A 17,076-nucleotide genomic window follows, 5' to 3' on the forward strand; every position below is an offset into this window, starting at 1 on the left:
CAAAGTTACAGACAACGTTGAAAATAAGATACACTTTTAATCGTGAATCTCGTAACAGGAGCTTTATGTGGTCTGTTATGTCTTTACAATACATTGCTAGACTACATTTATTAGTCTGGAAATCGTTTAAGTTCTATCTTGACTTTCTTCTGTTCTCAATGTGGGTAGGGGCTAGGCAGCAGGTTTTCTCTCTCACCAGAACAGCATAGATAGTATGACAGCTCTCTAGATTAAACACACATAAAGTCAGAATGAAAGAATTTTCTTAGTTCTCACTATTTAAAAAGGACAATGCCTATTTTTAAAAAGAGCTTTGCTACAGAGGGGTTGACACTCACTGGAAATTCCATCTGCAAAACCAGATGACCAGAATTGGCAGGAAAAGATAATCTACAATTACACTTTGAAAACCTCTTGATAAACAAATCCAAGTCCTGCTACCCACATGTGAAAATGTTAATCATGTAGGGAGAAATAGTATGTAGCCATAATTAGCTCAGCCATTCTCAGATTCCATGGAGCCTATGTTTCCTTGCTCTCTCTTTCTATGTTAACAAAGCCGTGTTCAATCAATCTCCACTTCCAAATGCTCTTTTGTGGAGCCTTTCAAAACGGTTCATTGCTACTTTATTGCACACCATGAACTCATACTGATACCACTGTACTAAATATGTCTAAACTAGATTGAAAGCTCCTCAAGGCAAGGACCAAACCTACTTTAATGGAGTATATCAACTCTTTGAAGCTTGTGAGGGAATATCTGTGGGCCAGTACTACACTGTTTCAGGTTTTGCTTCTTAAAACATACTCGGGGTCAGGAGGGTGTTGGTGGAAAACCGTTACTGATGACTCTACTTTTAGGCCCCCAAGACTGGGGTTCCATGAGCGATGCTGACTGCAACTCCCCTTCTCTCATTGGTATGGGACAAGGCAAGCTCGAAGTCATTCCTGGTTGTCTCTTCTCTGGGAGCCAAGGGAGCACAGTTGCTGGGACATGTAGTTTTATCGGCAAGGAGATATGGAAATGAGAGAAGATATAAATCCTGTTCTCCTTTCCCTAGATGAGGAGGGACCTGGTCTTGCTGCTATTTTATGAAATCTATGTATTGACACACAGTTGTGGGTTTCTTTAAAACTGTTTTGAGGAGAGAACCTCTATGGAGCATTGTTCTTGCCTTGTTCAGTGTATTGAAACAAGGACCACAGGGAGAAGAAGGTGTTTTCCTGTTTTAAAAACACCCCAACTGTGGTGTCTGTTTTTAATTTGGCCTACCTCCGATATTTACAGCTTTGTTCAGCACAGAGTACTGTTTGTGTTAAATAAATAATAACTCATCCTTGGCTTACTCTGATGTAAACAGAAAAATAATTAAAATGATGGTTTAAGTTGATGATGGGAGTCTCTGCCACTCCTTTTGAATTTCTATGTCATGGAAAGTAGCACTTTCTTTATACCAGCCATCCTGTCTGAGTCTTTCCCCTTCCTTAGAGCTTTTGGAGAGGATTCTCTCTGCCCTCACAATCATTTGGAAAGTTGAGGAGTATCTGGGCTGTTATTGTTTTAATAATTTAATATTAAGGCTAATTATTTATAAAGCATAGCACTGTAAGTTAACATGGTGTCTCACAGACTTCCTCTGCTCTGAGAAGCTTACAATCCAAGATATGCAAGAGATATTGCAAATGCCCTTTATTTGACAGGGTTTTTATGGAAGGTTAAGGGTATATTCCTAGAGGCGGTGAGTCATAGAAAGAAGCTTCTCTGGCCATTCTTATGTTCTGATGTTGCTTTGATTTGCTGGCTAAGTTAATTTTGTACCGTTTTAATGATTATTTTTGTTATCTGTAAAAACCAGGCATGATCATACATGGGTGGGGAGTGTATTATTTACCTGGTTGTGAAATCTACAGGTATCTTATTTCCACTAGGATTTTACAGTGAGATAACTATCACATATTAGTGATCTTCCTGGAAAGAGCTACCTTGATATCAGTGAAGACCAAGCCTTTGTATTGAGATGGGGCCTCAGAAGTGGATGAGTAAATTGCAGCTCAGTTAGATAAGACATAGTATTAGTTGGCTGAGAGAAGCAGCTAGAAAAGATGATGATATTGACAAACCCAACTTAAAGAATGTACCCATCACGTGCTATGCCGGTTGGCTGTCTAAACGGGATCTTCGTAGACACACATGTGCTTATGGATAATCAGGTAGCTGCAGTAGCCAGGGGCACTTTTTGCCATATGCATTTGGTAAGAAAATTGTGTCCTTTTCTCTTGCTTTCCTATGTACAGGTATCTTTGCAGTTGTCACTTTTGAAACTAGACCAGTGGTTCCCAAACTTTAACAACCTGTGAACCCCTTTCACTAAAATGTCAAGTCTTGCGAACGCCCTCCTAAAAATGAATATTTCCAGGGATTTTCTCCTTTACGAGTATAAATTATAAAATCAGTGATCTTGGAAATATAAAATTTGTTTTTATGACATGCTTATTACACACTATTTATTATTCATTATTATTTATCATTACAGTATTTTTATTAGAATCAAACGAAACGCAGAGACAAAATTTCTCAATACTTTAAATGACTGCTTATTGGAGCAGCTGGTACAGGAATCCACAAGGGGAGAGGCAACTGTCGATTTAGTCCTGAGTGGAGTACAGGGTCTGGTCCAAGAGGTAACTATAACAGGATCACTTGGAAATAGTGAGCATAATATAATAACATTTAACATTGCTGTGGTGGGAAGAACACCTCAACAGCCCAATACTGTGGCATTTAATTTCAGAAAGGGGAACTATGCAAATAGTTAAACAGAAATTAAAAGGTACAGTGACTAGAGTGAAATCTTTGCAAGCTGCATGGACATTTCAAAGACACCATAATAGAGGCTCAGCTTAAATGTATACCCCAAATTAAAAAACACAGTAAAAGAACTAAAAAAGAGCCACCGTGGCTTCACAACCATGTAAAAGAAGCAGTGAGAGATAAAAGGCATCTTTTAAAAAGTGGAAGTCAAATCCTAGTGAGGTAAATAGAAAGGAGCATAAACACTGCCAAATTAAGTGTAAAAATGCAATAAGAAAAGCCAAAAAGGAGTTTGAAGAACAGCTAGCCAAAAACTCAGAAGGTAATAACAAAATTTTTTAAGCACATCAGAAGCAGGAAGCCTGCTAAACAACCAGTGGGGCCCCTGGACGATTGAGATACAAAAGGAGCACTTAAAGATGATAAAGTCATTGCGGAGAAACTAAATGGATTCTTTGCTTCAGTCTTCACGGCTGAGGATGTTAGGGAGATTCCCAAACCTGAGCTGGCTTTTGTAGGTGACAAATCTGAGGAATTGTCACAGATTGAAGTGTCACTAGAGGAGGTTTTGGAATTAATTGAGAAACTTAACAGTAACAAGTCACCGGGACCAGATGGCATTCACCCAAGAGTTCTGAAAGAACTCAAATGTGAAGTTGCGGAACTATTAACTATGGTTTGTAACCTGTCCTTTAAATCAGCTTGTGTACCCAATGACTGGAAGATAGCTAATGTAATGCCAATATTTAAAAAGGGCTCTAGAGGTGATCCTGGCAATTACAGACCGGTAAGTCTAACGTCAGTAACTGGCAAATTAGTTAAAACAATAGTAAAGAATAAAATTGTCAGACACATAGAAGAACATAAATTGTTGAACAAAAGTGAACATGGTTTCTGTAAAGGGAAATCATGTCTTACTAATCTATTAGAGTTCTTTGTAGGGGTCAACAAACGTGTCTGTACTGTGTACAGATGTGGTCCTCTCATCTCAAAAAAGATATACTGGCATTAGAAAAAGTTCAGAAAAGGGCAACTACAATGATTAAGGGGTTGGAACAAGTCCCATATGAGGAGAGATTAAAGAGGCTAGGACTTTTCAGCTTGGAAAAGAGGAGACTAAGGGGGGATATGATTGAGGTATATAAAATCATGAGTGGTGTGGCGAAAGTGAATAAGGAAAAGTTTTTTACTTGTTCCCATAATATAAGAACTAGGGACCACCAAATGAAATTAATGGGCAGCAGGTTTAAAACAAATAAAAGGAAGTTCTTCTTCACACAGCACACAGTCAATCTGTGGAACTCCTTGCCTAAGGAAGTTGTGAAGGCTAGGACTATAAAAGGGTTTAAAAGAGAACTGGATAAATTCATGGAGGCTAAGTCCATTAATGGCTATTAGCCAGGATGGGTAAGGAATGGTGTCCCTAGCCTCTGTTTGTCAGAGGGTGGCAGGAGAGAGATCACTGATCATTACCTGTTAGGTTCACTCCCTCTGGGGCACCTGGCATTGGCCACTGTCAGTAGACAGGATACTGGGCTGGATGGACCTTTGGTCTGACCCAGTATGGCCATTCTTATGTTCTTATGTATTACATTATGAAAACGGCAACACTCTTCCACGATCTCACTTTTTTAGCTTGTATCACTTTGAATAAGCCTGTTATAAGACAAGGCTCCTATGGTTCATCAAGGAGTGTCAGATGTGAAACAGCAGGAAGGTATTTAAGAAGCCAATCCAAAGAGTTCCTCCTACACAAGCATTCGGAGCTTGAGCAGTCCAGGCAGACAACGCACGTTACAACAAAGCTTAAACTTGTTTTTCATAATAATTTTAAAAACAATCCCAGCTGCCTATTTAATTTTAAGAACAGCAAAAAATATCCACCTCCCTTTCCATTTCTTATAAGGAGTCTTGAAGTTTAAATCTCCTCAGTGAGATAGATATGCTTGCTTTGATCTGCTTAGCTCTTGGAAGTCATGGGGCTCCAAGCTGCTGGCCCCGTGCTGCCCAGGATCCCTGTCCGCCATTAGGGATTTTTTTCCTGGGAACCCCCTGAACCCCAGTTTGGGAACCACTGAACTAGACTAATGCCATGTGCTCTGCATAGAGCTACCCTTAAGACCATTAGGAAGCTGTAAATAGTGCAGAAGGCAGTTGTCCACTTATTAATCGTAGTTTTGTATTGAGAGCTCATTACAGCAGTGCTCTGTGATCTCATGTGGCTATCAGCTTGTAAGTGAAATTTAAGAGGTTAGGTTAATTTAAGAGCTAGCATATAAAGCACTTACTGGTTTGGGACCAGGTTATCTGAGAGAGCACTTCTTTCCGCATGCAGTATTGCTTTAGTGGAGCTGCTTGACTTGGACCTTCCTCAGTAAATGTAAGGAACTATGATCCAGTGATTTGGACACCAGCTTGGGACTCAGGAGACCTGGATTAAATTCCTTCCTCTGCCACAGAGCCCCTGTGTGACCTTTAGGATAATACCTGCCTCACAGGGGTGTTGTAAAAAGAAATACATTAAAGATTATGTGCTCAGATACTACAATAATAGGGGCCATATACTTATCATAGATTGCCTGGATCTGTGAACCCTCAGGGTCTATGTCCCTGGTTTACAAGTCCATTATGGCTCGCGTACACCACTGTGGCAGCATAAAGGGGCTGACTGGCTTTGGGAAGTACCCTAGTGTAAGGGGGGTTTCGTGGTTGACACAGAGGTGGCTCTACTCCTCCCACCCCACAAGATAGTTAGTGTACTTTGGAGAGGGATGGTTGAAGTGCTGTCCTGTTGCTCTTGTCTGATACAGTAGAACCTCAGAGTTACGAACACCAGAGTTTCAAACTGACCAGTCAACCACACACCTCATTTGGAACTGGAAGTACACAACCGGCAGCAGCGGAGATGAAAAAAGAGCATTTTTCTTCTGCATAGTAAAGTTTCAAAGCTGTATTAAGTCAATGCTCAGTATAAACTTTTGAAAGAACAACCATTATGTTCTATTCAGAGTTACGAACATTTCAGAGGTATTCCCAAGGTGTTAACATTCCCGAGGTGTTCATAACTCTGAGGTTCTACTGTATAAGATTCTTTGGGGCTGGTGCAGCAGACTGAACTTCAGAGCTGCTTTAAAATAACACAGACTTGGTCAGAGTCCACACTTTTTTTTAAGCTTTATGTTTAATTCTGCTGTATGCCCAGTTCCTGGGCTTACTTTGCCTGTTTAGCATGCAACAACTTCTCTCTGAAATACAGTAGTGTCATGCTTAACCCAGAATAGATTCCAGGGAATTGTCTGTCTGTTGATGGGGCTTATAGCTAGATGAAGTTCTGGGAACAGCCTGCACACCGTAAGCACTTCTGAAGCAGCTTTTTCCACTGTCAAGCAGATTCTGGCTCTGGGTCAGTGGCTGCTTCCTGATTCTCCCCCAACATCACCTTCAGAGAGATGACATGACTTAGGGATCAAATTTTATTAAGTGGTAAAATCAAACATATAAATTAAACTCTTACCGTGCATATTTTAACTTCCTGTATAATTCTGAAAACATTAATCCTACATTACATTCCCTTGTTTCTTTGTTCATTAACTAATGTTTGTACAGTGCTTTGAGAATGACTGTGTAAATTCTATTGATTAACTGGTATAGTACGTACTGCTAGAAACATTTTACGGTCAGTCTGTACATATTCTGCTAATAGAAATATACATTTATCACAAGAACAATAAAGCATAGAATGCATTTACTGCAGCTTGGAAAAATTGAGATTTGACAGTCAGTTGTGAGTGTTAACAGATGAGTTTTGTTCTGGAAGAATTAAGATATTAACTCACCCTGCTCCCCTGGGCTTTCCTCTCCCCTGGCCCCTTCCCTAAAATCTCTGTCTCCAGTTCTGGTGAACCATAGAATCATAGACTATCAGGGTTGGAAGAGACCTCAGGAGGTCATCTAGTCCAACCCCCTGCTCAAAGCAGGACCAACACCAACTAAATCATCCCAGCCAAGGCTTTGACAAGCCGGGCCTTAAAAACCTCTAAAGATGGCAATTCCACCACCTCCCTAGGTAACCCATTCCAGTGCTTCACCACCCTCCTAGTGAAATAGTGTTTCCTAATATCCAACCTAGATCTCCCCCACTGCAGCTTGAGACCATTGCTTCTTGTTCTGTCATCTGCTACCAACAGCCGAGCTCCATCCTCTTTGGAACCCCCACCCCTTCAGGTAGTTGAAGGCTGCTATCAAATCCCCCTTCACTCTTCTCTTCTGCAGACTAAATAGAATCATAGAATGTCAGGGTTGGAAGGGACCTCAGGAGATCATCTAGTCCAACCCCAACCCCAGTTCCCTCAGCCTCTCCTCGTAAGTCATGTGCCCCAGCCCTGTAATCATTTTCATTGCCCTCTGCTGGACTCTCTAGTTGAGAGCACTCAGACCTTGCTTTGCTGTGATTTTTAGATGACAAAAACAAATGGAGAGATTCAGTCTGCATATTTGGTGCTAGATGAAATTTGGCTTGTCATTCTGCTTAAAAGTAAAAGGCTGGCATGAAAATTTCAGTGTGTGGGTTATTAGACTAGTGTAGTGAGTAAAAGAAAGGGTTGGATAGCTCTGTAGGCAAGTAACCTCCCCTTTCCTTGTGACCTGTAGTGAGGTCCAGCACAGTGGGGTTCTGTGTGCTCAGAGAGTCCAAGGATTCTGCAGGTTTGGTCCACGTGGTGGTGCTAGTCTCTGCCAACAGGACATGAGAGTTGTGGTGTTTCTTCCACCCCATTCCACACTGACCAGCCCACGGGAATGAAGGCTGTGTGCTCCAGGGGCTCCCACTGGAATCTTTCTAGATGGAGGTTGATTCCAGATAAACCAAGATCTGGTCTACACTGCGGGGGGGTTGACCTAAGATATGCAACTTCAGCTACGAGACTAGCATAGCTGAAGTTGACTTATCTTAGTTCGACTTACCTCGTGTCCTCACGGCACAGGGTCAATTGCTGTGGCTCCCCTGTTGACTTTGCTTCTGCCTCTTGCCGAGCTGGAGTTCAGCAGTGGATGGGACAGCGATTGGGGATCGATTTATCGCGTCTACACTACACGCGATAAATTGATGCCCGATAGCTCGATCACTACCCGCCGATCTGGCGGGTAGTGTAGACATACCCCCAAGGGAGTAGGAAAGGAAGTGGAGAGAGACAATAGTTAAGTTGAAGCTGTTCCTTTAAAACCAGGACTTGATAATTTGAATTTTCTGCATTACACAATTTAACTCAGCCTGAATTCCAAGAAATCTAATTCCTTTCATGTTTGCAATATGTGTTATCAATTCCTGACCATAGATATAATGCTTCTTATACCTCTCCGATATTTATTTTGATACAAAAGTCTTCCAGGATTTATTGATTTTGAGTGAGTTATTTAAATAAATTGTAAACTGAATTCAGCTCAGCCCAGTGTGTCATTTTCAGCTCTTTGAACTTACTAGAGCATGTCTTGAACTGGAGCGTGTCTTTGTCAAACTTTGAAAACAAACTAAGTTTAATATTTTGCACTTGAAGTCTATAAACCTGCCCCTACTTTTTCTGCTTGGGAGTTGGCAGCTGTCCTTATGAAAATTCAAAGTATCTTCTATGAACAATGCCTCCATTTTACTTCCTCACGTTTTGCTCTCTCCATTGAGGCAATGGAAGCCGTCTCCCCTATCTTCAGTGGGCTTTATCTCACTAGCTGCAGCAGAATGTATTCAACTAAAAAAATGAGCTTGGAATGCTGGCACCAAACACTTCAGAAATCAGGATTCTAGACGGTTTTTACCATCCCACTAGGCCGCTCAGAGCAGAGTAGAGCAGCAGGGAAGAGGACAGCAGGAAATGAAAGGAAGCAGGGGCACCCTGAGCAAAACAAAATGTCAGACATAGTTGCCAACATTTTAAAAAAGTTTCAGGGACAATTTTGCAAGTAAACTGTATTGAGAAGGAGGGGACAGGTCCCTGGCTGCTGGAGGTTGTGTCTTCAATTGACATTAAAGTAGAGCTTTTTGTTTTGTTAATAACTAAAAATCCCTTAATAAGAGCCTGAAAAACACTGTGACTCAGAGAAGCATCTAGGCTCTTCATCACAAAGCCCAACAGTCCTTTGAAATGCCACACAGCCCCCCATTTCCGAAGCACCCATTATTGTATTTGCTTTTATAGAGGGGCCCCTACCTTGCTACCCCTATAGTGTGTTCAATGGACAACTGTAGGTTCCGTTCCTCATTTTGTCTGTAAGAGAAGACATCCGACCTGCTTGTTACCCCCACTCACATTCTACGACAACTCAGCTGGCCTGTTCTGCCCTCTAACGGCTTTCAGTAGAGCATAGATTTCCTGTCATGCGCCTCTCCAGCTCCCTTCAGGAGGCACTTCCTCCTTCTCTTAGTGATAGTCTCAGGGATTCTCCCCTCTTTTTCTCCAACTGGGAAAAACGTGACTTTTTTATCCCACCTTACTTCTGCCCCATTTTCCTCTGTCTTCCTCTGTCTCCCATTCTAAGGTCTTGGCTACACTTGCAAGTTAGAGCGTAGTAGATCAGCCCCAGGAGCCCTAACTCATGAGGTGTCCACACTGGCGAGGCACCTAGACTGCCTGGACTCTGCAGCTCGAGCGCTCCTGATAATCCATAAAGCTTGCTGTGCCCCAGCTGAAACGCCCGGGTGTCAATGTGGACAGTGTAAACACACAGCAGCGCTTTCCCTGCTGCTGTCTCCAAGGGCTGGTTTAACTCCCAGCGCTCTACATCTGCACGTGTAGCCATGCCCTAAAAGTGGGCAGAGGGGGAACGGGGGGAGAGAGTGCCCTGGAGACAACCAAAAGGAAAATTCAAGGCTTTTTAACTTTCCATGCACTGTACTGAGAGGGCAGGGCAATGGCTGATTGATTCCACCCTCTTCCCCCCAGTCTTTGCCAGTATCCACCCTATGCAGTATTTAGACTTCAGCAGGAGTGTAGAGCAGTAAAAAAACTTCAAAAACAGACTCCAGCGTGAAACTGCAGAACTGGAATTAATTTGCAAACTGGACACCATCAGATTAGGCCTGAATAAAGACTGGGAGTGGATTACAAAAACTAATTTTATCATACTAATTTCCCCCTACAGTTACTCACACCTTCTTGTCAACTGTTTGAAATGGGCCACTCTCATTACCACTACAGAAGTGATTTTTCCTCCCTGGGTATTCTACTGTTAATTGAATTGTCTCGTTAGACTGCCCCTCCCTCCCCTTGGTAAGGCAATTCCCATCTTTTTATGTACTGTGTATATATATACCTGCTACTGTATTTTCCACTCCATGCATCTGATTCAGTGGGTTCTAGCCCAAGAAAGCTTATGCCCAAATAAATTTGTTAGTCTTTAAGGTGCCAGAAGGACTCCTCGTTGTTTTTGTAGTAAGCAGAGTTCTGGATTCTTTCTTACCTGCCCTATTGACGGCAGGCCAGGTTTTTTTTGTTTTTGTTTTTAAAGTAAACTTCGGATGGTGGTCACAATTGGCTGTCTTGTTTTTTGGCTCCCTTGTTATGTACAAACCAAGGACAGACCTGGCCAAATTAGGGCACAGTTGTCAAATATGGTCCTATATGCACCTTGCATACCTTAGGTGAATAACTGTGTATGAATTGCATGTTGAGGACATAGGCGCCGAAAAGATACAAAGTAACATTTTCCGAAAGTCCTGAATGACTTAAAAGCCTAAGAACCAGATTGTTAAAGATATTTAGGTTTTGCTTTGCTCAGCGTTGTAACACCAAAGTCTCATTTTCAAAAGTGACGTAGCACGTTAGAGCCTGCGGCCCACTGACTTTCAGTGAGGCTTAGACTCTTAAGTGCAGTCACTTTTGAAAATAAGACTTAGGTGCTGCAATGCTGAATGGAGCAATACGTATAGAAATCTGGGCCAAAATCACTTTTTCAAAAGGGGCTTAGGGTCCTACATCATGTTGGCATTTTACAGAGCTTGACTCTGTTTCATTTGTGCGGCTTATACACCTGTGCTTTGCAAGAACACATTTGATTCTGTACGTTGTTTTCCATTAGTAAATGTTGAGCTTGATGAGTAGGAGTAATTGTAGGTGCAGCTTTTTAAAAAGTTGAACGTTGTTTTTTTGCAATGCAGCCATTCCTGCAGATAGACTTTTTTCAGTGTATAGGGGAAAAAATCATCATGTGTGTCAGAAATAATGTGTGTGTGTGGGAGGGTTGTTTTGTTTTTTTCTCAAACCATACAAAAAGATCATGTGTCCACTTGGTCAGATAAGGAAAAACAGGACTTGTTTTGAGGCAACTGCAGCTAACTACTTCTCTTTTTCAGGGTGATTACTATTATTTTGAAATTGTTATGGGATTTTTCAGGTAAAAAAGCAAGTACAAAGGATTAATTTGGACATGAAAGGCAAATATTTCTAACCTTTATCAAATATGGATGGAAAGTTGGGTGGGCCTGGGTCCCACTTACGTCAACAGGGGCCTTTCCATTGACCTTGACCTTCACCTTGATTATCGGCTCCCTCCACCCCAAGATGGAGAGAGGATAGCACTTAAGTAAGGCATTTGTCGTATTAAATAAGAAAGTACTTTTAAATATTTGTTACTGACTAACTAATCTTCATAAACTCCCCCATACTGTGGGGTACATGTTTTTATCCCCATTTGAGAATCTGAGGCACAGAGAGGTTAAGATTGCCCAAGCCAGGGCTGGGATTAGAACTAAAGAGTTCTTGGCTCTCGGTCAGGGCAGATGCTACCCATTAATTGTCCACTCTCTTTAGAGCTCAGTCATCAGTTTGCCACGAGCCTAGAGTAAAGGGACAAGTGGTGCTGCACTGCTCAGGAATTGCCTGGGTGGGTGATTTTAACTTTCAGAGTTGCAATCTTCCTCCTGGCTTTCCTGCTGCTCTGGGGAGGGAGTAAATTCGGATGGGTCTATACCTGGCTTAGCATATGTTGCCCAATGCATCAGAACAGCTGAGCAGCTATGCTGCTTGGCATGTTGGGGGTAGAGCTCCTCCTATCCCCTGAACCTCCCCATTCACCTCTGTGGGGAAATGTAGCAGCTCTTGCCTTTCTGCATTGAGCACAGCAGTAATGGTAGCTGATTTAAGGGAGTAAGGGATAAGGGCTATGTCTCCTTACTCCCTTGTGCTAGCAAACAGGGCAGACCACAATCTGCCCTTGTGTGATTAGTGAAGTATGATTAACACCAGCATATAAAACTCCCTGTGATTATGTATATCTAAAGGGTAATAAACAGCATTGCCAACCACAAACCTTTAAAAGTAGTAAGTCAGGTGCCAAAAATCACAAGATTGGCTTAAAAAAATCAAGAGATTAAAAAACAAAATAACTGGTTTCGGATTCTTTTAATTTGCCTTCTAATTTCTGAGCCTCAAGGGTATGATGGGATCACATTTTCAAGCTTTTCTCCACAACCATGAGTGCTAAATCTCATTGCCTCCTGGAGCTGTGGCTTAAAAAAACTCACCAAATATCACGAGTCTCACAATAAAATCACAAGGGTTGGCAGTACTGCAGGAACCTTAATTGGCTTTTTGAAGAATCATTAACCCTTTTACATTAATTTTCAATGTATACGTTAAGCTTTAGATCACCACAGTGGGAATCATGGTCTCTTGTGGAAAAGAGTGAGAGAAGCCAGTGGTTTTAACCCACTGATTTTACTTCCCTCCAGTTTTGATTGTTCCAGAAAACAGGAATTCAGAAATGCATACTATTCTCAAGGGAATGCATGTGATCTGGCCTTGGTTGTTAAAATCATTTGCAAAAACAAAACTGTGAAAACAGTCTCCAAAGATTCAATCCTCATGCTGCATTTATCATAATTGCATTCTAAGCAGTTTGCATCATAGTAGTGTGTGTCAAATTCTCTCTGTATAAAATTACGTAGTGCAATTCAAATTCATTAAAGGACATTTACTGTGTATATGATACACACGCCTGTTTTAACTGCATCTTATTTGAAGTTATAAGTTACCCTTACGAGATCATTCTATGAAACTTGGAGCGCTATACCTTATTTTTTCAAAACAGAGGTAGATTTTTTCTAGGTGTTAAAATTTATACTGCACTGCATTCTTTTTATATATATTGTAGAAAGTGACATCCCATAATTACATTATTCTTGATATGTGTGTTTTAAGAGCTCGTCTTTTTAAGCTCTAGCTTCAACAAAAAGACACAGAAGCACTTTAATATTTTTTAAATATTTTATTGTTTGCTAGTTGTACTTTTTTCTTTCTTTTTTTGGGGGGGGCTATAGCATTCACTAAGAAGTAGAGTCAATGGAAGCATGCATCATTGACTGCAGTGGAACTATGGATTCTTGAAAGCAAGTGAAAATGCCTAGAATACTTTTGCTTTTTTCTGATTTCCTGGTCTCTTTAATCCTGAAAGAAGAGGGGAAAAGAGCTAAATTAAAACCAGCTTCATACATAAACACAGTAGTGATAGGTTATGTGTGTGCGTCTTTTTTGTTTGTTTTAGTTTTAGGGTTTGTTTTTTTAAATGCTAGTGATTAGAAATGGTTCTAAGGCATGACAAGAGTGGAACTCTCATATTTGTAATAAAAGAATTAATACAACTTTAAAAAAGTATAAATTGCAAAAACATTCTATGCAGTTAGAATGTCAATCATCTGTAGATAGATTTGTAAACAACTCACTTGTGACTACTCTCTTCTTTTGCCTTTCTGAAGCAGTATACTGTATTGGATGATTTTTTTTCTTTTAAAACATATTAGGACAGCATGTTATTAACTGTATCTGTTACAAAGGTTGTGTTGTCAGTTTGTTTACATTTTCATCCAAGATACAAGGTCCTGGAAAATATATTCTTCCCCTTGTACAGCATTGCACAATTTGCTAGATGTACGATGGGATTTCTTTGTCTTTCTCTGAAATACCAATTAACATCACCAGCCATTGGCAGGATAGATGAATGGCCTTATCTGGTATGGCATGTCTTATGGCACTATGATCTGGTGTTTCATACAAACTGCCTTCATTTAATTTAAAATTTATTTTGAAACTGACAATGATCTAGCTTTGATATAAGGTAAATGAATGTAAACCGGTTGTAAACTGATATATGTGACCACATAGAGGTTTCTATTGCTTTAAATAACTAATTCAAGTTCTTTAAACAAATGCAGCTTCTGTTTAGACACAAGGCCCATGTCTCACATTTGAGTCTATTGTGGTTCACTGCAGGCCATACAGACATTCAGCTCAGACAGTTTTTGAATTCTGCTGGGTCAGTTCTTCTGTCCATTACCAAGGGATTTCCCATCACAGTTCCTTTAATAGGCATAACACCCTGACACCCCAATATTCGCCACTGTCAAGTAATTGGGATATGGCTTATGCAAAGTATGCCTTATGATGTGTCATTCTAAAAGTCTTGATCTGCTAGACAATAATATCTCATTGGATTGTATGTGCTATCATCGTATGTGAAATTTGGCTATGAATGTGTTGCTGAAACATGTCCAGAGGTTGAAAACACCCACAAACAGCCTTTCAGGTACACCAGTAAAAAGGCCAAACAATGGTAATGGTTTATTGAGGAAATGCACACAAGCACAAGGATTACCCCAGGAACTGTATATAATGGAAACCTCTCAGATATAGCACTACACAATGGGAACTGTTTGACCCAGGTCACAGCAAAAGAGCTTTTCAGCAAGTGGGGAGAAGATATAAAAGGGGGAAAATGACATTCTGGGGGGACCTCAGGCTCCCTACAACAACACACCAGGAAACACCTGAGGAACAAAGCCTGAACTGTGGGAAGTGATGGTCCCAGGCTAGAAGGATCTTTAGCCTGTGTATGAAAACCTGGGAAAGCCAAGGCTACTTGTGTCTTAAGTATCTGCCAGCCTGTCTATCACTCAGGGTGAGAATTTGCTAATTTATATCGTACCTATCTAGTGTGTTAAGCTCAGTTTGCGTTTTTTATTTATTTACTACGGTAATCTGCTTTGATCTGTTGGCTATCCCTTATAATCACTTAAAATCTACCTCTTGTAGTTAATAAACTTGTTTTTGTTTTAATTTAATTTGTGTAATTCATAACTGGAGGGGGGAGGAGCTGTACATGCCATGATGAGATAACTGTCTCTGTTGATATGGGGAAAGCGCTGGGTGTGATATATCCCCTGGAGGAATAACATGAGGGGCAAAAGAGTCCGGGGAGCTGGCTGTATTTTAAAGAATCCTTATTGAGGTTGCAGGATCAAACCATCCCGATGTATAGAAAGAATAGTAAATATGGCAGGTGACCAGCTTGGCTTAACAGTGAAATCCTTGCTGATCTTAAACACAAAAAAAGAAGCTTACAAGAAGTGGAAGATTGGACAAATGACCAGGGAGGAGTATAAAAATATTGCTCAGGCATGCAGGAGTGAAATCAGGAAGGCCAAATCACACTTGGAGTTGCAGCTAGCAAGAGATGTTAAGAGTAACAAGAAGGGTTTCTTCAGGTATGTTAGCAACAAGAAGAAAGTCAAGGAAAGTGTGTCCCCCTTACTGAATGAGGGAGGCATCCTAGTGGCAGAGGATGTGGAAAAAGCTAATGTACTCAATGCTTTTTTTCCTCTGTCTTCATGAACAAGGTAAGCTCCCAGACTGCTGCACTGGGCAGCACAGCATGGGGAGGAGGCGATCAGTCCTCCGTGGAGCAAGAAGTGGTTCAGGACTATTTAGAAAAGCTAGATGAGCACAAATCCATGAGGCTGGATGCGCTGCATCCGAGGGTGATAAAGGAGTTGGCGGATGTGATTGCAGAGCCATTGGCCATTATCTTTGAAAATTCATGGCGATCGGGGGAGGTCCCGGATGATTGGAAAAAGGCTAATGTAGTGCCCCAGAGGGAATGAACAGAACAGGTAATCATCAAGTCATCCATCCCCTGTTGCCCATTCCTAGCTTCTGGCAAACAGAGGCCAGGGACACCATCCCTGCCCATCCTGATTAATAGCCATTGATGGACCTATCCTCCATGAAATTATCTATCTAATGGGTTTTGAGCACGGTAGAATTGGGATATTCTCTCCAGTTCTGTTCCCTCCCGCCTTCCCACCCACCTTCCCCCTTCCTCTTCAGGAAACCTTCTCATGAGCAACTTCTAATGCAGGAGGTGCAATCACTCCTACAAGTCAGCACATTAGAGGAGGTTCCTCTGGAGTTCGGGGCAGAGGGTTCTACTCCCAGTATTTCCTTATGCCAAGGATGGGCTCAGGCCTATTTTAGACTTGTGAAACCTAAACAGATTAATGAAGTTGAAGTTCAGCATGGTCTCTCTGGCTTTCATTATTCTATCCTTGGATCCGGGGGACTGGTATGCCACCCTCGACTTGAAGGATGTGTCCTTTCATATGTCCATAATCTCATCTCACAGACGATTCCTCTGCTTTATGGTTAACAACAGCCACTATCAGTTTACGGTCCTCCCCTTCGGCCTCTAGGTGGCCCCTCGGGTGTTCACCAAGTGCATGTCAGTTGTGGCAGCCTTCCTGCAGATGCGGCAAGTGCAAGTATTCCCGTACCTAGACGACTGGCTAATCAAGAGCCGCTCCCAGGCCCAAGAGGAGGACTACATGAGCCTGGTGAGGATGACATTCCACAGGATCAACCTCATTCTGAATGTGGCAAAGGGGCATTGCTGTCACGTGATGGCAAATAGAACACTGGTAAATTTGCAGGTGAACGAGCCCCTGATGGTGTGGCTGATGTGGTTAGGTCCTATGAAGGTGTCCTTTGAACAGATATGTGAACAGAGTTGGCAATGGGGTTTGTTGCAAGGATAGGTTCCTGGGTTAGTGTTTCTGTTGTGTGGTGTGTAGTTGCTGGTGAGTATTTGCTTCAAGTTGGGGAGCTGTCTGTAAGCGAGGACTGGCCTGTCTCCCAAGATCTGTGAGAGTCAGGGATCATCCTTCAGGATAGGTTGTAGATCCTTGATGATGCGCTGGAGAGGTTTTAGTTGGGGGCTGTAGGTGATGGCTAGTGTCGTTCTGTTACTTTCTTTGTTGGGCTTGTCCTGTAGTAGGTGACTTCTGGGTACCCTTCTGGCTCTGTCAATCTGTTTCTTCGCTTCCCCAGATGGGTATTGTAGTTTTAAAAATGCTTGATAGAGATCCTTTAGGTGTTTGTCTCTGTCTGAGGGAATGGAGCAAATGCGGTTGTATCTTAGGGCTTGGCTGTACACAGTGAATTGTGTGA

The 17,076-nt window shown here is 41.7% G+C and overlaps 1 protein-coding gene and 1 long non-coding RNA gene across 3 annotated transcripts in view; one reads left to right on the top strand and one right to left on the bottom strand.

The window, feature by feature from the left end:
- Positions 1-17,076, top strand: part of ARHGAP6 (Rho GTPase activating protein 6) — a 507,104-nt gene that overhangs the window by 350,128 nt on the left and 139,900 nt on the right. The window lies entirely within an intron of this gene.
- Positions 13,082-17,076, bottom strand: part of LOC123348561 — a 13,652-nt gene continuing 9,657 nt past the window's right edge. Inside the window, exon 6 of the long non-coding RNA XR_006573215.1 lies at positions 13,082-13,245. This is a non-coding gene — a long non-coding RNA (uncharacterized LOC123348561). The remainder of the gene's footprint in view (positions 13,246-17,076) is intronic.

The sequence above is a fragment of the Mauremys mutica genome, chromosome 1 (genome assembly GCF_020497125.1).
Source record: "Mauremys mutica isolate MM-2020 ecotype Southern chromosome 1, ASM2049712v1, whole genome shotgun sequence".
Lineage (NCBI taxonomy): Eukaryota > Metazoa > Chordata > Testudines > Geoemydidae > Mauremys > Mauremys mutica.